The 25,178-nt window shown below is 47.4% G+C and overlaps 1 protein-coding gene across 2 annotated transcripts in view; it reads right to left on the minus strand.

Annotated features, from left to right (window-relative positions):
- Positions 1-24,944, minus strand: part of LRRC4B (leucine rich repeat containing 4B) — a 403,841-nt gene extending 378,897 nt beyond the window's left edge. Inside the window, exon 1 of one of the 2 annotated variants that reach the window (XM_063942015.1) lies at positions 24,868-24,944. The gene's annotated coding sequence lies outside the window, so the exon portion shown is untranslated. The remainder of the gene's footprint in view (positions 1-24,867) is intronic. The other variant, XM_063942014.1, reaches the window with a different exon arrangement.
- Between the last annotated feature and the right edge of the window lie 234 nt (positions 24,945-25,178).

Consider the following 25,178-nt stretch of genomic DNA (forward strand, 5'->3'; position numbering starts at 1 on the left):
TAACTGTCCTCCCCTGCAGAGCCGGCCCTAACCAATATGATGCCCTAGGCAAGATTTTGGCTGGTGCCCCCTAGCACCACCGCTGGTTCTGCCTCTGACCTTGCACCCCTTTCCCAACACCATCACCCCTCACCCATAGCAGTCCTTGTACCCCCTATATTTCTCTGACGTCCTAGTGGATGCTGGGAACTCCGAAAGGACCATGGGGAATAGCGGCTCCGCAGGAGACTGGGCACAACTAAAGAAAGCTTTTAGGTCACCTGGTGTGCACTGGCTCCTCCCACTATGACCCTCCTCCAAGCCTCAGTTAGATTTTGTGCCCGGCCGAGGTTGGATGCACACTAGGGGCTCTCCTGAGCTTCTAAAAAGAAAGTATATAATTAGGTTTTTTATTTTACAGTGAGACCTGCTGGCAACAGGCTCACTGCAGCGAGGGACTAAGGGGAGAAGAAGCGAACCTACCTGCTTGCAGCTAGCTTGGGCTTCTTAGGCTACTGGACACCATTAGCTCCAGAGGGATCGACCGCATGGAACTGGCCTTGGTGTTCGGTCCCGGAGCCGCGCCGCCGTCCCCCTTACAGAGCCAGAAGCAAGAAGAGGTCCGGAAAATCGGCGGCAGAAGACATCAGTCTTCACCAAGGTAGCGCACAGCACTGCAGCTGTGCGCCATTGCTCCTCATACACACTTCACACTCCGGTCACTGAGGGTGCAGGGCGCTAGGGGGGGGCGCCCTGAGTAGCAATAAAAACACCTTGGCTGGCAAAAATACCACATTATATAGCCCCAGAGGCTATATATGTGATAATTACCCCTGCCAGAATCCATAAAAAAGCGGGAGAATAGTCCGCAAAAAAGGGGCGGAGCTATCTCCTTCAGCACACTGGCGCCATTTCTCCCTCACAGCTCCGCTGGAAGGAAGCTCCCTGGCTCTCCCCTGCAGTCTACACTACAGAAAAGGGTGAAAAAGAGAGGGGGGGGCACTAAATTTAGGCGCAGTATATATAACAGCAGCTATAGGGGACATAATTCAGTTAGTCCCTGCATTATATAGCGCTCTGGTGTGTGCTGGCATACTCTCACTCTGTCTCCCCAAAGGGCTTTTGTGGGTCCTGTCCTCTGTTAGAGCATTCCCTGTGTGTGTGCGGTGTGTCGGTACGGCTGTGTCGACATGTTTGATGAGGATAATGATGTGGAGGCGGAGCAGATGTCTATAGAAGGGATGTCACCCCCTGCGGGGCAGACACCTGAGTGGATGGACTTATGGAAGGAATTGCGTGCACGTGTCGACTCCTTACACAAAAAAAATTTGATGACATGCCAAATGCGGGACAGCCGGCTTCTCAGCTCGTGTCTGTCCAGGCGTCTCAAAGTCCATCGGGGGCTCTAAAACGCCCGCTACCTCAGATGGCAGACGCGGATGTCGACACGGATACTGACACCAGTGTCGACGACGATGAGTCTAGTCTAATGTCCACTAAGGCCATTCGTTGCATGATTGAAGCAATGAAAGAGGTGTTACAAATTTCTGATATAAACCCAGGTACCACTAAAAAGGGTATTATGTTTGGGGAGAAAAAACTACCCGTAGTTTTTCCCCCATCAGATGAATTAAATGAAGTGTGTGAAGAAGCGTGGGCTTTCCCTGATAAAATATTGGTAATCTCTAAGAAGTTACTAATGGCGTTCCCTTTCCCGCCAGAGGATAGGTCACGTTGGGAGACACCCCCTAGGGTGGATAAAGCGCTCACACGTTTGTCTAAAAAGGTGGCACTACCGTCTCCGGATACGGCCGCCCTCAAGGAACCTGCTGATAGAAAGCAGGAGGCGATCTTGAAGTCTGTATATACACACTCAGGCATTATACTTAGACCAGCTATTGCGTCAGCCTGGATGTGCAGTGCTGCCGCTGCATGGTCAGATTCCCTGTCAGAAAATATTGACACCCTAGACAGGGACACTATTCTGCTAACCATAGAGCATATAAAAGACTCAGTCTTATACATGAGAGATGCACAGAGGGAGATCTGCCGGCTGGCATCTAAAATAAGTGCATTGTCCATTTCTGCTAGGAGAGGCTTATGGACTCGCCAGTGGACAGGGGATGCAGATTCAAAAAGGCACATGGAAGTTTTGCCTTATAAGGGTGAGGAGTTATTTGGGGATGGTCTCTCGGACCTAGTTTCCACAGCAACTGCTGGGAAGTCAGCATTTTTACCCCATGTTCCCTCACAGCCTAAAAAGGCGCCGTTTTATCAGGTACAGTCCTTTCTGACTCAGAAAAACAGGCGTGGAAAAGGCGGGTCCTTTCTGTCCAGAGGCAGAGGTAGGGGAAAAAGGCTGCAACAAACAGCAGGTTTCCAGGAGCAAAAGTCCTCCCCCGCTTCTTCCAAGTCCGCCGCATGACGGTGGGGCTCCACAGGCGGAGCCAGGTACGGTGGGGGGCCGCCTCAAAAATTTCAGCGATCAGTGGGCTCGCTCACAGGTGGATCCCTGGATCCTGCAAATAGTATCTCAAGGGTACAAACTGGAATTCGAGGCGTCTCCACCCCACCGGTTCCTAAAATCTGCCTTGCCGATTACTCCTTCAGACAGGGAGGCTGTGCTAGCGGCAATTCACAAGCTGTATTCCCAGCAGGTGATAATCAAGGTGCCCCTACTTCAACAAGGACGGGGTTACTATTCCACACTGTTTGTGGTTCCGAAACCGGACGGTTCGGTGAGACCCATTTTAAATTTGAAATCCTTGAACACATACATAAAAAAATCCAAGTTCAAGATGGAATCGCTCAGGGCGGTTATTGCAAGCCTGGACGAGGGGGATTACATGGTATCCCTGGACATCAAGGATGCTTACCTGCATGTCCACATTTACTATCCTCACCAGGAGTACCTCAGATTTGTGGTACAGGATTGCCATTACCAATTCCAGACGCTGCCGTTTGGACTCTCCACGGCACCGAGGGTGTTTACCAAGGTAATGGCGGAAATGATGATACTCCTTCGAAGAAAGGGAGTTTTAATTATCCCGTACTTGGACGATCTCCTAATAAAGGCGAGGTCCAAGGAGCAGTTGTTGGTGGGAGTAGCACTATCTCAGGAGGTGCTACACCAGCACGGTTGGATTCTGAATATTCCAAAATCACAGCTGGTTCCGACGACACGTCTACTGTTCCTGGGTATGATTCTGGATACAGTCCAGAAAAAAAGTGTTTCTCCCGGAGGAGAAAGCCAAGGAGCTGTCATCTCTAGTCAGAGACCTCCTGAAACCAAAACAGGTATCGGTGCATCACTGCACGCGGGTCCTAGGAAAGATGGTGGCTTCTTACGAAGCAATTCCTTTCGGCAGGTTCCATGCCAGAATCTTTCAGTGGGACCTGTTGGACCAATGGTCCGGATCGCATCTTCAGATGCATCGCCTAATAACCCTGTCTCCAAGAACCAGGGTGTCTCTGCTGTGGTGGCTGCAGAGTGCTCATCTTCTAGAGGGCCGCAGATTCGGCATACAGGACTGGGTCCTGGTGACCACGGATGCCAGCCTTCAAGGCTGGGGGGCAGTCACACAGGGAAGAAACTTCCAAGGACTATGGTCGAGTCAGGAGACTTCCCTACACATAGATATTCTGGAATTAAGGGCCATTTACAATGCCCTAAGTCAGGCAAAATCCCTGCTTCTACACCAGCCGGTACTGATCCAGTCAGACAACATCACGGCAGTCGCCCATGTAAATCGACAGGGCGGCACAAGAAGCAGGATGACAATGGCAGAAGCCACAAGGATTCTCCGATGGGCGGAAAATCACGTACTAGCACTGTCAGCAGTGTTCATTCCGGGAGTGGACAACTGGGAAGCAGACTTTCTCAGCAGGCACGACCTCCACCCGGGAGAGTGGGGACTTCATCCAGAAGTCTTCACGCTGATTGTAAATCGATGGGAACGGCCACAGGTGGACATGATGGCGTCCCGCCTAAACAAAAAACTAGAGAGATATTGCGCCAGGTCAAGGGACCCTCAGGCGATAGCTGTGGACGCTCTAGTGACACCGTGGGTGTACCAGTCAGTTTATGTGTTCCCTCCTCTGCCTCTCATACCAAGGGTACTGAGAATAATAAGAAAACGAGGAGTAAGAACAATACTCGTGGTTCCAGATTGGCCAAGACGAGCGTGGTACCCGGAACTTCAAGAGATGATCTCAGAGGACCCATGGCCTCTGCCGCTCAGACAGGACCTGCTGCAGCAGGGGCCCTGTCTGTTCCAAGACTTACCGCGGCTGCGTTTGACGGCATGTGTGAGTAAGCTAAGCGACCCTAGTGGCCGACACAAACACCTGGCCCATCTAGGAGTGGCACTGCAGTGTCACGCAGGATGTCCCTTCCAAAAAACCCTCCCCAAACAGCACATGACGCAAAGAAAAAAAGAGGCGCAATGAGGTAGCTGTGTGACTAAGCTTAGCGACCCTAGTGGCCGACACAAACACCGGGCCCATCTAGGAGTGGCACTGCAGTGTCACGCAGGATGGCCCTTCCAAAAAACACTCCCCAAACAGCACATGACGCAAATAAAAATGAAAGAAAAAAGAGGTGCAAGATGGAATTGTCCTTGGGCCCTCCCACCCACCCTTATGTTGTATAAACAGGACATGCACACTTTAACCAACCCATCATTTCAGTGACAGGGTCTGCCACACGACTGTGACTGAAATGACGGGTTGGTTTGGACCCCCACCTAAAAAGAAGCAATTAATCTCTCCTTGCACAAACTGGCTCTACAGAGGCAAGATATCCACCTCATCATCATCCTCCGATATATCACCGTGTACATCCCCCTCCTCACAGATTATCAATTCGTCCCCACTGGAATCCACCATCTCAGCTCCCTGTGTACTTTGTGGAGGCAATTGCTGCTGGTCAATGTCTCCACGGAGGAATTGATTATAATTCATTTTAATGAACATCATCTTCTCCACATTTTCTGGATGTAACCTCGTACGCCGATGGCTGACAAGGTGAGCGGCGGCACTAAACACTCTTTCGGAGTACACACTTGTGGGAGGGCAACTTAGGTAGAATAAAGCCAGTTTGTGCAAGGGCCTCCAAATTGCCTCTTTTTCCTGCCAGTATAAGTACGGACTGTGTGACGTGCCTACTTGGATGCGGTCACTCATATAATCCTCCACCATTCTTTCAATGGTGAGAGAATCATATGCAGTGACAGTAGACGACATGTCCGTAATCGTTGTCAGGTCCTTCAGTCCGGACCAGATGTCAGCATCAGCAGTCGCTCCAGACTGCCCTGCATCACCGCCAGCGGGTGGGCTCGGAATTCTGAGCCTTTTCCTCGCACCCCCAGTTGCGGGAGAATGTGAAGGAGGAGATGTTGACAGGTCGCGTTCCGCTTGACTTGACAATTTTCTCACCAGCAGGTCTTTGAACCCCAGCAGACTTGTGTCTGCCGGAAAGAGAGATCCAAGGTAGGCTTTAAATCTAGGATCGAGCATGGTGGCCAAAATGTAGTGCTCTGATTTCAACAGATTGACCACCCGTGAATCCTTGTTAAGCGAATTAAGGGCTCCATCCACAAGTCCCACATGCCTAGCGGAATCGCTCTGTGTTAGCTCCTCCTTCAATGTCTCCAGCTTCTTCTGCAAAAGCCTGATGAGGGGAATGACCTGACTCAGGCTGGCAGTGTCTGAACTGACTTCACGTGTGGCAAGTTCAAAGGGCATCAGAACCTTGCACAACGTTGAAATCATTCTCCACTGCGCTTGAGACAGGTGCATTCCACCTCCTATATCGTGCTGAATTGTATAGGCTTGAATGGCCTTTTGCTGCTCCTCCAACCTCTGAAGCATATAGAGGGTTGAATTCCACCTCGTTACCACTTCTTGCTTCAGATGATGGCAGGGCAGGTTCAGTTGTTTTTGGTGGTGCTCCAGTCTTCTGTACGTGGTGCCTGTACGCCGAAAGTGTCCCGCAATTCTTCTGGCCACCGACAGCATCTCTTGCACACCCCTGTCGTTTTTAAAAAAATTCTGCACCACCAAATTCAAGGTATGTGCAAAACATGGGACGTGCTGGAATTTGCCCATATTTAATGCACACACAATATTGCTGGCGTTGTCCGATGCCACAAATCCACAGGAGAGTCCAATTGGGGTAAGCCATTCCGCGATGATCTTCCTCAGTTGCCGTAAGAGGTTTTCAGCTGTGTGCGTATTCTGGAAAGCGGTGATACAAAGCGTAGCCTGCCTAGGAAAGAGTTGGCGTTTGCGAGATGCTGCTACTGGTGCCGCCGCTGCTGTTCTTGCGGCGGGAGTCCATACATCTACCCAGTTGGCTGTCACAGTCATATAGTCCTGACCCTGCCCTGCTCCACTTGTCCACATGTCCGTGGTTAAGTGGACATTGGGTACAACTGCATTTTTTAGGACACTGGTGAGTCTTTTTCTGACGTCCGTGTACATTCTCGGTATCGCCGGCCTAGAGAAGTGGAACCTAAATGGTATTTGGTAACGGGGGCACACTGTCTCAATAAATTGTCTAGTTCCCTGTGAACTAACGGCGGATACCGGAAGCACGTCTAACACCAACATAGTTGTCAAGGCCTCAGTTATCCGCTTTGCAGCAGGATGACTGCTGTGATATTTCATCTTCCTCGCAAAGGACTGTTGGACAGTCAATTGCTTACTGGAAGAAGTACAAGTGGTCTTCCGACTTCCCCTCTGGGATGACGATCGACTCCCAGCAGCAACAACAGCAGCGCCAGCAGCAGTAGGCATTACACTCAAGGATGCATCGGAGGAATCCCAGGCAGGAGAGGACTCGTCAGAATTGCCAGTGACATGGCCTGCAGGACTATTGGCATTCCTGGGTAAGGAGGAAATTGACACTGAGGGAGTTGGTGGGGTGGTTTGCGTGAGCTTGGTTACAAGAGGAAGGGATTTACTGGTCAGTGGACTGCTTCCGCTGTCACCCAAAGTTTTTGAACTTGTCACTGACTTATTATGAATGCGCTGCAGGTGACGTATAAGGGAGGATGTTCCGAGGTGGTTAACGTCCTTACCCCTACTTATTACAGCTTGACAAAGGCAACACACGGCTTGACACCTGTTGTCCGCATTTCTGTTGAAATACTTCCACACCGAAGAGCTGATTTTTTTAGTATTTTCACCAGGCATGTCAATGGCCATATTCCTCCCACGGACAACAGGTGTCTCCCCAGGTGACTGACTTAAACAAACCACCTCACCATCAGAATCCTCCTGGTCAATTTCCTCCCCAGCGCCAGCAACACCCATATCCTCCTCATCCTGGTGTACTTCAACACTGACATCTTCAATCTGACTATCAGGAACTGGACTGCGGGTGCTCCTTCCAGCACTTGCAGGGGGCGTGCAAATGGTGGAAGGCGCATGCTCTTCACGTCCAGTGTTGGGAAGGTCAGGTATCGCAACCGACACAATTGGACTCTCCTTGTGGATTTGGGATTTCGAAGAACGCACAGTTCTTTGCGGTGCTTTTGCCAGCTTGAGTCTTTTAATTTTTCTAGCGAGAGGCTGAGTGCTTCCATCCTCATGTGAAGCTGAACCACTAGCCATGAACATAGGCCAGGGCCTCAGCCGTTCCTTGCCACTCCGTGTGGTAAATGGCATATTGGCAAGTTTACGCTTCTCCTCCGACAATTTTATTTTAGGTTTTGGAGTCCTTTTTTTACTGATATTTGGTGTTTTGGATTTTACATGCTCTGTACTATGACATTGGGCATCGGCCTTGGCAGACGACGTTGCTGGCATTTCATCGTCTTGGCCATGACTAGTGGCAGCAGCTTCAGCACGAGGTGGAAGTGGATCTTGATCTTTCCCTAATTTTGGAACCTTAACATTTTTGTTCTCCATATTTTAATAGGGACAACTAAAAGGCACCTCAGGTAAACAATGGAGATGGATGGATACTAGTATACTTATGGATGGACTGCCGAGTGCCGACACAGAGGTAGCTACAGCCGTGGACTACTGTACTGTGTCTGCTGCTAATATAGACTGGATGATAATGAGATGAAATCAATATATATGTATATATAATATCACTAGTACTGCAGCCGGACAGGTATATATTATATATTTATTATGTAATGACTGATGACGGACCTGCTGGACACTGTCAGCTCAGCAGCACCGCAGATTGCTACAGTAAGCTACTATAGTAGTATGTATAAAGAAGAAAGAAAAAAACAACAACCACGGGTAGGTGGTATACAATTATGGATGGACTGCCGAGTGCCGACACAGAGGTAGCTACAGCCGTGGACTACCGTACTGTGTCTGCTGATAATATAGACTGGATGATAATGAGATGAAATCAATATATATGTATATATAATATCACTAGTACTGCAGCCGGACAGGTATATATTATATATTTATTATGTAATGACTGATGACGGACCTGCTGGACACTGTCAGCTCAGCAGCACGCAGACTGCTACAGTAAGCTACTATAGTAGTATGTATAAAGAAGAAAGAAAAAAACAACAACCACGGGTAGGTGGTATACAATTATGGATGGACTGCCGAGTGCCGACACAGAGTTAGCTACAGCCGTGGACTAACGTACTGTGTCTGCTGATAATATAGACTGGATGATAATGAGATGAAATCAATATATATGTATATATAATATCACTAGTACTGCAGCCGGACAGGTATATATTATATATTTATTATGTAATGACTGATGACGGACCTGCTGGACACTGTCAGCTCAGCAGCACCGCAGACTGCTACAGTAAGCTACTATAGTAGTATGTATAAAGAAGAAAGAAAAAAACAACAACCACGGGTAGGTGGTATACAATTATGGATGGACTGCCGAGTGCCGACACAGAGGTAGCTACAGCCGTGGACTACCGTACTGTGTCTGCTGCTAATATAGACTGGATGATAATGAGATGAAATCAATATATATGTATATATAATATCACTAGTACTGCAGCCGGACAGGTATATATTATATATTTATTATGTAATGACTGATGACGGACCAGCTGGACACTGTCAGCTCAGCAGCACCGCAGACTGCTACAGTAAGCTACTATAGTAGTATGTATAAAGAAGAAAGAAAAAAACAACAACCACGGGTAGGTGGTATATAATTATGGATGGACTGCCGTGTGCCGACACAGAGGTAGCTACAGCCGTGGACTAACGTACTGTGTCTGCTGATAATATAGACTGGATGATAATGAGATGAAATCAATATATATGTATATATAATATCACTAGTACTGCAGCCGGACAGGTATATATTATATATTTATTATGTAATGACTGATGACGGACCTGCTGGACACTGTCAGCTCAGCAGCACCGCAGACTGCTACAGTAAGCTACTATAGTAGTATGTATAAAGAAGAAAGAAAACAACAACAACCACGGGTAGGTGGTATACAATTATGGATGGACTGCCGAGTGCCGACACAGAGGTAGCTACAGCCGTGGACTACCGTACTGTGTCTGCTGCTAATATAGACTGGATGATAATGAGATGAAATCAATATATATGTATATATAATATCACTAGTACTGCAGCCGGACAGGTATATATTATATATTTATTATGTAATGACTGATGACGGACCTGCTGGACACTGTCAGCTCAGCAGCACCGCAGACTGCTACAGTAAGCTACTATAGTAGTATGTATAAAGAAGAAAGAAAAAAACAACAACCACGGGTAGGTGGTATACAATTATGGATGGACTGCCGAGTGCCGACACAGAGGTAGCTACAGCCGTGGACTACCGTACTGTGTCTGCTGCTAATATAGACTGGATGATAATGAGATGAAATCAATATATATGTATATATAATATCACTAGTACTGCAGCCGGACAGGTATATATTATATATTTATTATGTAATGACTGATGACGGACCTGCTGGACACTGTCAGCTCAGCAGCACCGCAGACTGCTACAGTAAGCTACTATAGTAGCATGTATAAAGAAGAAAGAAAAAAACAACAACCACGGGTAGGTGGTATACAATTATGGATGGACTGCCGAGTGCCGACACAGAGGTAGCTACAGCCGTGGACTAACGTACTGTGTCTGCTGCTAATATAGACTGGATGATAATGAGATGAAATCAATATATATGTATATATAATATCACTAGTACTGCAGCCGGACAGGTATATATTATATATTTATTATGTAATGACTGATGACGGACCAGCTGGACACTGTCAGCTCAGCAGCACCGCAGACTGCTACAGTAAGCTACTATAGTAGTATGTATAAAGAAGAAAGAAAAAAACAACAACCACGGGTAGGTGGTATATAATTATGGATGGACTGCCGTGTGCCGACACAGAGGTAGCTACAGCCGTGGACTAACGTACTGTGTCTGCTGATAATATAGACTGGATGATAATGAGATGAAATCAATATATATGTATATATAATATCACTAGTACTGCAGCCGGACAGGTATATATTATATATTTATTATGTAATGACTGATGACGGACCTGCTGGACACTGTCAGCTCAGCAGCACCGCAGACTGCTACAGTAAGCTACTATAGTAGTATGTATAAAGAAGAAAGAAAACAACAACAACCACGGGTAGGTGGTATACAATTATGGATGGACTGCCGAGTGCCGACACAGAGGTAGCTACAGCCGTGGACTACCGTACTGTGTCTGCTGCTAATATAGACTGGATGATAATGAGATGAAATCAATATATATGTATATATAATATCACTAGTACTGCAGCCGGACAGGTATATATTATATATTTATTATGTAATGACTGATGACGGACCTGCTGGACACTGTCAGCTCAGCAGCACCGCAGACTGCTACAGTAAGCTACTATAGTAGTATGTATAAAGAAGAAAGAAAAAAACAACAACCACGGGTAGGTGGTATACAATTATGGATGGACTGCCGAGTGCCGACACAGAGGTAGCTACAGCCGTGGACTACCGTACTGTGTCTGCTGCTAATATAGACTGGATGATAATGAGATGAAATCAATATATATGTATATATAATATCACTAGTACTGCAGCCGGACAGGTATATATTATATATTTATTATGTAATGACTGATGACGGACCTGCTGGACACTGTCAGCTCAGCAGCACCGCAGACTGCTACAGTAAGCTACTATAGTAGCATGTATAAAGAAGAAAGAAAAAAACAACAACCACGGGTAGGTGGTATACAATTATGGATGGACTGCCGAGTGCCGACACAGAGGTAGCTACAGCCGTGGACTAACGTACTGTGTCTGCTGCTAATATAGACTGGATGATAATGAGATGAAATCAATATATATGTATATATAATATCACTAGTACTGCAGCCGGACAGGTATATATTATATATTTATTATGTAATGACTGATGACGGACCTGCTGGACACTGTCAGCTCAGCAGCACCGCAGATTGCTACAGTAAGCTACTATAGTAGTATGTATAAAGAAGAAAGAAAAAAACAACAACCACGGGTAGGTGGTATACAATTATGGATGGACTGCCGAGTGCCGACACAGAGGTAGCTACAGCCGTGGACTACCGTACTGTGTCTGCTGCTAATATAGACTGGATGATAATGAGATGAAATCAATATATATGTATATATAATATCACTAGTACTGCAGCCGGACAGGTATATATTATATATTTATTATGTAATGACTGATGACGGACCTGCTGGACACTGTCAGCTCAGCAGCACCGCAGACTGCTACAGTAAGCTACTATAGTAGTATGTATAAAGAAGAAAGAAAAAAACAACTACCACGGGTAGGTGGTATACAATTATGGATGGACTGCCGAGTGCCGACACAGAGGTAGCTACAGCCGTGGACTACCGTACTGTGTCTGCTGCTAATATAGACTGGATGATAATGAGATGAAATCAATATATATGTATATATAATATCACTAGTACTGCAGCCGGACAGGTATATATTATATATTTATTATGTAATGACTGATGACGGACCTGCTGGACACTGTCAGCTCAGCAGCACCGCAGACTGCTACAGTAAGCTACTATAGTAGCATGTATAAAGAAGAAAGAAAAAAACAACAACCACGGGTAGGTGGTATACAATTATGGATGGACTGCCGAGTGCCGACACAGAGGTAGCTACAGCCGTGGACTAACGTACTGTGTCTGCTGCTAATATAGACTGGATGATAATGAGATGAAATCAATATATATGTATATATAATATCACTAGTACTGCAGCCGGACAGGTATATATTATATATTTATTATGTAATGACTGATGACGGACCTGCTGGACACTGTCAGCTCAGCAGCACCGCAGACTGCTACAGTAAGCTACTATAGTAGTATGTATAAAGAAGAAAGAAAAAAACAACAACCACGGGTAGGTGGTATACAATTATGGATGGACTGCCGAGTGCCGACACAGAGGTAGCTACAGCCGTGGACTACCGTACTGTGTCTGCTGCTAATATAGACTGGATGATAATGAGATGAAATCAATATATATGTATATATAATATCACTAGTACTGCAGCCGGACAGGTATATATTATATATTTATTATGTAATGACTGATGACGGACCTGCTGGACACTGTCAGCTCAGCAGCACCGCAGACTGCTACAGTAAGCTACTATAGTAGTATGTATAAAGAAGAAAGAAAAAAACAACAACCACGGGTAGGTGGTATACAATTATGGATGGACTGCCGAGTGCCGACACAGAGGTAGCTACAGCCGTGGACTACCGTACTGTGTCTGCTGCTAATATAGACTGGATGATAATGAGATGAAATCAATATATATGTATATATAATATCACTAGTACTGCAGCCGGACAGGTATATATTATATATTTATTATGTAATGACTGATGACGGACCTGCTGGACACTGTCAGCTCAGCAGCACCGCAGACTGCTACAGTAAGCTACTATAGTAGTATGTATAAAGAAGAAAGAAAAAAACAACAACCACGGGTAGGTGGTATACAATTATGGATGGACTGCCGAGTGCCGACACAGAGGTAGCTACAGCCGTGGACTACCGTACTGTGTCTGCTGCTAATATAGACTGGATGATAATGAGATGAAATCAATATATATGTATATATAATATCACTAGTACTGCAGCCGGACAGGTATATATTATATATTTATTATGTAATGACTGATGACGGACCTGCTGGACACTGTCAGCTCAGCAGCACCGCAGACTGCTACAGTAAGCTACTATAGTAGCATGTATAAAGAAGAAAGAAAAAAACAACAACCACGGGTAGGTGGTATACAATTATGGATGGACTGCCGAGTGCCGACACAGAGGTAGCTACAGCCGTGGACTAACGTACTGTGTCTGCTGCTAATATAGACTGGATGATAATGAGATGAAATCAATATATATGTATATATAATATCACTAGTACTGCAGCCGGACAGGTATATATTATATATTTATTATGTAATGACTGATGACGGACCTGCTGGACACTGTCAGCTCAGCAGCACCGCAGACTGCTACAGTAAGCTACTATAGTAGTATGTATAAAGAAGAAAGAAAAAAACAACAACCACGGGTAGGTGGTATACAATTATGGATGGACTGCCGAGTGCCGACACAGAGGTAGCTACAGCCGTGGACTAACGTACTGTGTCTGCTGCTAATATAGACTGGATGATAATGAGATGAAATCAATATATATGTATATATAATATCACTAGTACTGCAGCCGGACAGGTATATATTATATATTTATTATGTAATGACTGATGACGGACCTGCTGGACACTGTCAGCTCAGCAGCACCGCAGACTGCTACAGTAAGCTACTATAGTAGTATGTATAAAGAAGAAAGAAAAAAAAAAACACGGGTAGGTGCTAGGTGGTATACAATATTATATATATATTATATACAATTATATATATATATATATATATATATATATATATAATATATATTAAACTCATAAACTGGTGGTGATTTATTAAACTGGTGGTCAGGTCACTGGTCACACTATCAGCAACTTGCAAGTAGTACTCCTGAGTCCTAAGCAGACAATCACAATATATATTATACTGGTGGTCAGTGTGGTCACAAACAATGGCAGTGTGGCTGGCACTCTGGCAGCAAAAGTGTGCACTGTACGTTATATGTACTCCTGAGTCCTGAGTCCTGCTCTCAGACTCTAACTGCTCCCCACTGTCAGTGTCTCCCCCACAAGTCAGATAATACAGTCACACTATCTCTCTCTATCACTTCAGCAAGTACTAGTAGTAGTAGTACTCCTCCTAATGCTCCCCAAATTACTACTGTGTCTCTCTCTGTCTCACTCTCTTCTCGAATCTCTATAAACGGAGAGGACGCCAGACACGTCCTCTCCCTATGAATCTCAATGCACGTGTGAAAAATGGCGGCGACGCGCGGCTCCTTATATAGAATCCGAGTCTCGCGATAGAATCCGAGCCTCGCGAGAATCCCACAGCGTGATGATGACGTTCGGGCGCGCTCGGGTTAACCGAGCAAGGCGGGAAGATCCGAGTCGCTCGGACCCGTGTAAAAAAACATGAAGTTCGGGCGGGTTCGGATTCCGAGGAACCGAACCCGCTCATCTCTAATTTCAACTAGGTCGATTTCTGCATTTCCTACAAGCAGGAGTGACTATGGGCCTGAAATTAGGCTCCATTAAGGTACAGATCTCGGCTCTGTCGATTTTCTTCCAGAAAGAACTAGCTTCACTACCTGAAGTTCAGACGTTTGTGAAAGGAGTGCTGCATATTCAGCCCCCGTTTGTGCCTCCAGTGGCACCTTGGGATCTCAACGTGGTGTTGAGTTTCTTAAAATCACATTGGTTTGAGCCACTTAAAACCGTGGATCTAAAATATCTCACGTGGAAAGTGGTCATGTTATTGGCCTTGGCTTCAGCCAGGCGTGTATCAGAATTGGCGGCTTTATCATGTAAAAGCACTTATCTGATTTTCCATATGGATAGGGCGGAATTGAGGACTCGTCCCCAGTTTCTCCCTAAGGTGGTATCAGCTTTTCACTTGAACCAACCTATTGTAGTGCCTGCGGCTACTAGGGACTCGGAGGATTCCAAGTTACTGGACGTAGTCAGGGCCTTGAAAATTTATGTTTCCAGGACGGCTAGAGTCAGGAAAACTGACTCGCTATTTATCCTGTATGCACCCAACAAGCTGGGTGCTCCTGCTTCTAAGCAGACTATTGCTCGCTGGATTTGTAGCACAATTCAGCTGGCGCATTCTGCGGCTGGACTGCCGCATCCTAAATCAGTAAAAGCCCTTTCCACAAGGAAGGTGGGCTCATCTTGGGCGGCTGTCCGAGGGGTCTCGGCTTTACAACTTTGCCGAGCTGCTACTTGGTCAGGGGCAAACACGTTTGCAAAATTCTACAAATTTGATACCCTGGCTGAGGAGGACCTTGAGTTCGCTCATTCGGTGCTGCAGAGTCATCCGCACTCTCCCGCCCGTTTGGGAGCTTTGGTATAATCCCCATGGTCCTTTCGGAGTTCCCAGCATCCACTAGGACGTCAGAGAAAATAAGATTTTACTCACCGGTAAATCTATTTCTCGTAGTCCGTAGTGGATGCTGGGCGCCCATCCCAAGTGCGGATTGTCTGCAATACTTGTACATAGTTATTGTTAACTAAAGGGTTATTGTTGAGCCATCTGTTGAGAGGCTCAGTTGTTTTCATACTGTTAAACTGGGTATAGTATCACGAGTTATACGGTGTGATTGGTGTGGCTGGTAGGAGTCTTACCCGGGATTCAAAATCCTTCCTTATTATGTCAGCTCGTCCGGGCACAGTGTCCTAACTGAGGCTTGGAGGAGGGTCATAGTGGGAGGAGCCAGTGCACACCAGGTGACCTAAAAGCTTTCTTTAGTTGTGCCCAGTCTCCTGCGGAGCCGCTATTCCCTATGGTCCTTTCGGAGTTCCCAGCATCCACTACGGACTACGAGAAATAGATTTACCGGTGAGTAAAATCTTATTTTTAAATAGGAACAGTTCGCACATTTGACGCACAGCCCAAAAAGGGGCATGGCCACACAATAGTAACCCCAATTCCAATTACGCCACACAGTACTGCAACTTTATTCACATTTTATCTTGCGATAGTGTCCATAATTCATATTACATCCCACAGTAGTATCACTTTACCTTATAAACGTTACGCCTCACAGTAGAGCCCCTTATTCACATTACATCACACCACACTGAATTGCTCCTTATTCACATTACACCACACCTTATTGCTCTTTATTCACATTAGATGACACAGTAGTGCCCTTTCTATATGAAACGTCACATAGTAGAGCACCTTATACACATAATGCCACACATTAGTAATGCATTTATACACAATTCCATACAGTAATGCCCCTTACACATGAGACACATTAATGTCCTTATAAACATAATGCACCTTACACATTATGACAACCTTTATTAATGCCCTTTTACACATAATGTACCTTACACATATGGTGCACATTATTAATGCCCTTATACACATAATGAGACACATAGTGCCCCCTACACATTTGCTGCACATTATTAGTGCCCCTATACACATAATGACACACATACAGTAGTACCCTGTTACACATATGCCGCACATTATTAATGCCCTTATACACATAATGACACACATAGTGGTCCCTTACACATATGTTGCACATTATTAATGCATTTTTACATGACACACATAATGCTCCTTACACATATTCCGTACACTACTGCACAACCAACCCACTCACATGCACACAGCACTCACACTTCCACTAACACTGTGACCTCTGCCTCTGCTTGGATACAGATGTGTCCTCACAAATCTTGCCTCAATGCTAACGTCGGGCACATTTTTTTTTATGAAAATGCATCTTATTTGCATTGCTATATGGCTAGGATGCACAAGCTGCTTCTGCTGATTAAACTGATATGCAGCATGCCTATATACTGTGTGAGACTGTGGCTGTATCTGCATATGAAATGCTACACACAGAATATAGGCATGCTGCATATCATTTTAATCAGCAGAAGCTGCTGATGCCCCTAGGCATACCAGATGCCCTAGGCAATTGCCTAGTTTACCTATGCCTATGACCGGCTCTGCTCCCCTGCATCCTAACCCTAACTGTCCCACCCTGCAACCTAACCCTAACTGTCCACCCCTGCAGCCTAACCCTAACTGTCCCCCCCTGCAACCTAACCCTAACTGTCCCCCCTGCAACCTAACCCTAATTGTCCCCCCCCCCCCGAAACCTAATCCTAACTGTCCTCCCCTGCAACCTAACCCTAACTGTCCCACCCTGCAACCTAACCCTAACTGTCCACCCCTGCAGCCTAACCCTAATTGTCCCCCCTGCAACCCAACCCTAACTGTCCCCCCCACTGCAAACTAACCCTAACTGTCCTCCCCTGCAACCTAACCCTAACTGTCCTCCCCTGCAACCTAACCCTAACTGTCCTCCCCTGCAACCTAACCCTAACTGTACCCCCCTGCAACCTAACCCTAACTGTCCTCCCCTGCAACCTAACCCTGTCTCCCCCTGCAACCTAACCCTAACTGTCTCCCCCTGTAACCTAACCGTCTCCCCCTGCAACCTAACCCTAACTGTCCTCCCCTGCAACCTAACCCTAACTGTCCCCCCCCCCCTGCAACCTAACCTTAACTGTCCCCCCTGCAACCTAACCCTAACTGTCCTCCTCCTGCAACCTAACCCTAACTGTTCCCCCCTGCAACCTAACCCTAACTGTCCCCCCTGCAACCTAACCCTAACTGTCCTCCCCTGCAACCTAACCCTAACTGTCCCCCCTGCAACCTAACCCTAACTGTCCCCCCCGAAACCTAACCCTAATTGTCCCCCCCGAAACCTAATCTTAACTGTCCTCCCCTGCAACCTAACCCTAACTGTCCTCCCCCTGCAACCTAACCCTAACTGTCCCCCCTGCAACCTAACCCTAACTGCCCCCCTGCAACCTAACCCTAACTGCCCCCCTGCAACCTAACCCTAACTGTCCCCCCTGCAGCCTAACCCTAACTACCCCCCCTGCAACCTAACCCTAACCTAACCCTAACTGCCCTCCACCTGCAGCCTAACCCTAACTGCCCCATTTGAGCAGACACTGCCTGGGCAGTCCCTTAACGACAGCGGAGCATAAAAGTGAGTCCACAAAACTCTTCTCTCCAACTCCCTTCTAGAGAAGTTTTTGACTTCACCCACTTCCAGCCCCCAAATCCTCGTCATCTTCAAGCACAATATAACGTAGATCAGGAGGTAGTCATGCCGGACTCGAAAGGTTTTTACTTGGCCACTATCCATCCATAACCTGAGGAAGGGAAACACCCAGGCCCTAAAACTCTGACATACAGAAAAAGCAGGATCAGATAGGTTTTGCATAAGTCAACCCTCTACCTGAGAGAAAGTTGCCACCTTCTCCAGGACTGCACCTTCCTGGTAGGATCTTCCAGCCTCTTCTCCCAATTTAGAGTGGCATAATCAACACGGCCAAATTTGATACCTAGAATTTTTATCGCTTGACTGGCGCGAGGGAGGCTATCCGGAAGGGTAAACTCATCACCTTCCTCCCCCATCCAGGAAGCTTCACACTTATCCTGATTGATTCTGGAGCACGAAGCCTCAGAGTACTCACAGATAAGATCTTCCATGCCACGTGCCTCTGCCACAGATGACAGGACCACAGTAACATCATATGCGTAGGCCACCGCCCTCAGCGGCAACCCAGGGCCCAGCTGCACCCCTGCAACCGCACCACACTCAATCCTCCGTACAAAGGGGTCAATTGCGAATACGTACAGAAGGGAGCTCAGGGGACACCCGTGTCAACCGTAAATGCAGGCCCAACCCAACCATTGACAAGTGGGAAACGCTCAGCCTGATTGTAAATGACACGTAGCCAATCTACCACCCTCGCTGGAAGACCATACCTCTCCAGCACAGCCCGCAGGTACTGATGATTAACTCGGTCAAAAGCCTTGGACTGATCCAATGCCAGCAAATACTTACCCCATTTTTCAGCACGACATTGCTCCACAGCCTCCCGGATGCCGAGGACAGCACTAAAGGTGCTTCGGCCTTTTACAGTGCAATGCTGAGACGGAGAAAGTAACAGTCCGGAAACTTCCATCAGCCGATTAAAAAGTACCTTTGCCAGAATCTTTCTGTCCGTATTGAGAAGAGCAATGGGGCGCCAGTTCTCAACACGCACCGGGTCCCTACCTTTAGACAATTATATGAGAGCAGAGGATCTCATAGAGGGAGGGAGTGATCCCTTACCCAAGCTTTCATTAAATACCTCCATGAGATGAGGAGCCAAGATGTCTGAAAAAGCTTTAAAAAATTCAGATGTCAACCCATCTGGGCCTGGAGATTTTTTTATAGACAAACCGTCTATGGCTCTCTTGACCTCCTCCACTGTCACATCACTGCCCAAAGAGTCAAAAGAAGGATCAAGTTGCTCAAGCCCAGGTGTCTCCCTCAGAAACTGATCCATCCTCTCTCTGATGAGTGGCTGCTCAGACAAAAGGCTGGAGTAATAGGACCTGATGACTCCCAAAATACCCTCCCTGTCTTCATGAAGAGTACCCTGGTCATCAAACAGGCCCCGGACCTCCCTCAAATCAACTGATTTTCTGCAACTCTGGTAGGGATCAGGCGAGTGGTACTTTCCATAATCCCTCTCCAGAATCAAAGAAGCCAGGCGATCGTACTGATATTCCTTCATCTGAGCCTTCACCCGGGAGATTTCCCCACTATCTCCACGCTCAGAGATCAAGAAATCCAGTTTCTTTCTCAGGCTCTGGTAGATACATCTTTTTGTCAAGTTTTTCCTGGCTACCAGCCTTTGAAAAAGCCTTCGAGTCCTCTTTTTACACTCCTCCCACCACTCAGACCTACTCCAACCAGCTTTCAGAAGTGTTTCCTGTAGTTGAAGAAAGTCTCTAAAGGACTGTCTAACTCCCTCCTCCTTTAGGAGCTCGGAATTCAAACGCCAAAGGCCCCGCCCTTAATGAGGGGTTTCTGAGACGTTCAAAGCAACACACAGAAAAACGTGATCGGAGAACTCTACTGGCTTTGTCTCAGGAGGCAAAGTTTTCGAGGACTCCTTAACAAAAAACCTATCTATCCTAGACCTACGACTACCACAATGATAGGTGAAACCTGTGAGGTCTGGGAAATGGCGAACGTGTACATCCACCAGACCAGCCTCTCTAACCATGCTAACTAGAAAATAGGAATCATAGCCCAGGGTCGCCTTTGTGTCCCCTCTGTCTTTTGGCCTAATGACGGTGTTAAAATCAACTCCAAAGACAATCTGCCGGGCCGTAAAAAGAAACGGTTTTATCTCCCTGAAAAGACATTTCCTGTCCCACTTTGAATGGGGCCCATAGATGTTTATTAGCCTCAGGTCATGTCCTCTCAGGTTGACATCTAAAACCATGCACCTACCTACCTGTAAATCTATAATACTGTGCACGTTTACCATATCAGTAAAAAGCACTGCCAACCCACTGGACGCCTCGGCCGCAAGAGACCAGAAGGAAGGCCCCCGCTTCCACTGACACTTGGCCCGATGGAGTGTGGCCAAGTCACCTACCCTGGTCTCCTGCAAAAATAAAAAGTCAACATCAACCGTGTTGAAAAAATCGAAGGCCAAGAAACGAGCACGTTCAGAAAACACGGAAGCCACATTAATGGTGGCACATCGTATAGGTTGGGGATCCATGTTTCTTGGATTATAGAGGTAGGACCCCTTTCACTTTTTCTTTGCTTGTCTTTTAGAATCCTCGTCCGAGGATCCTACTCTTTTACACGTAACCCCGAAGGGAAGAACATCCTCATCGGACAAAGAGATTTCTTCCACCTCCCCCTCCTCCACCCCACCAACAACTGAGACCGCAGTCTCACAGAACAGACCCTTAGATCCCACTACAACAACACCCTCCCTAATATCACACCCCTCCCCATTTGCAACCCTGTCTGGGGGAGGATCCGGATCAGGGGCTTTTGGGGCAATAATACAAGAACCGCCCCCAGGATCATCCCCACCAGAGGATGCCAAAGGAGAATAGGTAAGGCTCCCCGTCTCAAGGCCAGGAGTCTCCTCTACCACCATCACCTCTCCCGGAGATTGAGGGGCCTTCCCCTCTGAACTCTGCACTACCTCAACCTTATTTAATAACAGTCCCAAGGCCTGGCTTAACTCTGTCCCTATAGGATTCCACTCTAGATCCCCCTGAGAACTATCTAAGTGCTTGGTTTTGCTCTGAACTTTACCACATCCCCCCTTTTCCTGTTTAGCTTTGACCGTAACTGCCACCCCATCAACAGACAGATTAGAGGCCTGTTTTGGATTATTACTTTTAGAAGTATTCGGAACAAACACTAGCTCTTTTCCCCCAACCATGACTACCTCCCCCTCATCCTCATCATCAGCGGAGGACAAAACGTCAAACCTATTAGAGCATACAACGTCCACCCCCCTCTTTTTCAGCTTCTTCCTCCTGCCTTTACTCACTGCCTGAAAAGATGCTTCCCCCCTTTCGACCTGGACTTTCCCTACCCTACCAGCTTCTAGTTTCCTCAACATATCCTGATGCTGTAAAGCAACCACCATGTTATCCTCATGACTGGGCCTGATTTCTAGTGCCTCCTCAACCACCCCTGCATCATGATTATGCAATGCTTTATGGCACCGACTATAGGGATGGCCATCCGCTCCGCAGAGATTGCACCTCACCTTATTACACTCCCGGGACCCGTGCCCCATCTGGCCACACAAAGCACATTTAACAACTGTACAATCATTACTAAGGTGGCGAAAGTCTCCACACTTGTGACAAGTTCTGGGCTGCCCAGGATAGAAACACTGAAGCCGGTCACGGCCAATATAAGCAGCAGATGGTATGTGCTTAGTCTCAGCCCCTACCTGGTGCAACCTCACAAAGGTCGAATAGGCACCACCCCAGACCCCCTTAGTGTAATCAAATTTCTCAAGTGGGGACAACACTGTGCAGGACCTGGGCAACCAATATACGATATCCGCAGACGGTAGTGACTCATTGCGCACCAGAACAGTAATCTTTACCCTATCCTGCCTGGTGATGGTGTTGGTTTTAAAATGGCAGTACGGCTCCTTGGTCTTGTTCTTCTCCCATTGGGAGCCAAAAGCTTGCAAGCCATTCAGGGAGAGGAAGCTCAGATCAAAGTCGGGAGTTCTCACCGGATGGATGCACGCAAAAAGGTCTGCGGCCCTAAAACCCAGCGAGAATACTATATCCAAGAACTCCGACTTTGAAGGAGCCTCCCCCTCCCCTACCTATCTAAACTGAACCATATTACGCCTTTTTATAGGCTGACCCCCACTTACCCCAAGCTGAGGACCAGTACTAGCCCAACCAGAACCCTCCAAAGTTTTGGCATATGAACCAGATCCTGGTCTAACCACAGGAGTGATTACAGGGAGACCCTTGGGTGCCTGAACATTTACCTTCTTACTGACCTCTATACCCGCACTACCAGCCCCACCAGCCATCCTAGTTTGGTTTGCCTGGATCAAGCTTACAGCCGCTAAAGCCCTCACAGGCATATCCATATCTCCGTAAACTGTTTCTACTAGTGTAGTCTCCTCAGGAGTTAAGCTGCTCTTATCAACTGCTGGCAGTCCTTGGGCCAATCTTTGCCCAGTTTTTAATATGGCTTCATACTCCGGAATTCCCATTGATGCAGTTAATGATGTCACTCGTGATGTCACACATGATGCGTCTTTGGCCCCGCCCCCCTCAGCCACCACAGCGACTAAGCCGGAGCCAGTCGCTGCTGGCTTACAGGGAGAGCCAGCCTCAGCATCTACCACGGCCCGCGCCGTCCCCATATCCGCAGCTTCAGAGACAAGTGCATCGGGAGCAAGTCCACAGGAAGCAGTAGCAGCCACCAGAGCTCCGGCACCCGCCGTCACCCCGGCAGCCACCATGCCCCCTGCACTGCCACCACCCAGCACTCCCCCTCATGGAAAGCACAGGATGACGTCATCGCAGGGTTCCCCTCGGTATCCACGGCACCAGACGCAATCCCAGAGGTTTCACCTCCATTATGGCCCACGATATCCACCACTTCTTCTGCAGTCTGGCTGCCCACCTCCATGTCTTCCACTGGAACTATGAGCCCAGATGCCGCCACAGAACCCGCCGGGACCAGGCCGCCATCACATCCGCCATCTTGTCCTGGTATGGACTCTAGCAGTGCTTTTTCCTTTTGCAATAGAGCCTGATCCTGCAACATTTTAATCCTCTTTTTAACTGCAGCCAAACTCATTCAGCTCCCAAAGTTCATCTTTCAGGGCAACTCTCTCCCATCTGCTGCCACAGTTACGCCTTCTTTTTTATAAGTAATACGGGAGTATATACGGTTCTGCTCCATTCTTAATTCCTCTAGACTCATATTCATGTATTTATCACTAGAGGATGATGAATCCTCCAGGCTGCAATCAGAAACCTCAGCATCTCCACCTGCAGCACTAACCCCCGCCCCACCACAGGAAAGCTCATTCACCTTATCACCTCCCTGGGTTACCTCACCCAGAGAGCCGGCATCCTGCGGTTTGGGGGTCTCCAGTTGGGGATCCTGTTTCATCACCGGACCCACAATCACTGGAAACGCTGTACTGTCCAAATCCTCCAGCACTGAGGCTTCCACTGCAATCGGTAGGTCAGAATTCCCAGGGTCTCCCTCAGGCCTTGCAGCCTGGGACTCTCCGTCATCCTCCTCCCCAGGAGGATCCATCCTGCCCTGGGAGGCTCCCAGGGGAAACACTGCAGGCTTTTAAGAAGAACCAGGGCCTAGGAGCTATACACTGCTGCACCTGTGTATAATGCCCACATGTATATATACTGCTGCACCTGTGTATAATGCCCACATGTATATATACTGCTGCACCTGTGTATAATGCCCACATGTATATATACTGCTGCACCTGTGTATAATGCCCACATGTATATACCGCTGCACCTGTGTATAATGCCCACATGTATATACTGCTGCACCTGTGTATAATGCCCACATATATATACTGCTGCACCTGTGTATAATACCCACATGTATATAATGCCCACATGAACCCTTTGGCTCACATATTGTGGGTAAATCTGGCTCTGGTACCAGTCAGTGCCTCCTCAGCCAGTTTCCTCACCGCACGTCCCTGAGATGTTGTGTGTACCCAGCGACACTGTCGGGACGCAGGCAGCGGGAGGTGTATACACACTTTATGCATGCTGGCAGCGACGGAGTGTGCCGAATAAGCATGTCCCTCGATAGCAATGTGTTCTGAGCATCGTCAGTGTCATAACGGGTGTACACAGTAGACGACGTGCCGATGGGTGTAGTATGTTATGCCGGTGGTCGGGCTCCCGGTGGCCAGCATACCGGCGCCAGAATCCCGACCACCGGCATAACAACAGCTGGGCGAGCGCAAATGAGCCCCTTGCGGGCTCGCACGTACCACGCTATCTATTCTCCCTCCAGAGGGGTCGCGGGCCCCCAAGAGGGAGAAAAGTTGTCAGTATGCCAGTGGTCGGGATTCCGGCGCCGGTATGCTTATCGTCGGGAGCCTGGCCGCCGGCAAACTGAAGACCACCCCGTGCCGATATGTTGATCAGGTCCGCCGGATTGGACGACATATTGTTTAGTGTGTATGCAGTATAAGGCGTGACTCTAGCTGAATAATACTATTGATATAAAATGATGTGTAATGAGACATAAAGCTGTAATTATATATATATATATACTGTACGTTACTCACCATGACTGAGCCGCGCTTACACTCTCATTCTATCAATCGTCTTCTTCCAGTGTTGAGCTGAGATGATGGATGAAATCTGCAAGAGAACAATGTGTATCAGTGACTCCCATTCCTTATAGACACAAACACAAATATACTGTACATATATATCTTGTAGTATCTGTTACTGCAGGGAGTAATAATACCTGCACCTATGTGCTCTGCTGTGGACTCTTTTCTTGTTTGCATTTTGTATTACATTCTACTGCAGTGCCGGATTTCACACTAGGCCGGGGTGGTTGGGTTGGGGGTCGAAGGTTGCTGGCGGCGGG

The sequence above is a fragment of the Pseudophryne corroboree genome, chromosome 10 (assembly GCF_028390025.1).
Source record: "Pseudophryne corroboree isolate aPseCor3 chromosome 10, aPseCor3.hap2, whole genome shotgun sequence".
Lineage (NCBI taxonomy): Eukaryota > Metazoa > Chordata > Amphibia > Anura > Myobatrachidae > Pseudophryne > Pseudophryne corroboree.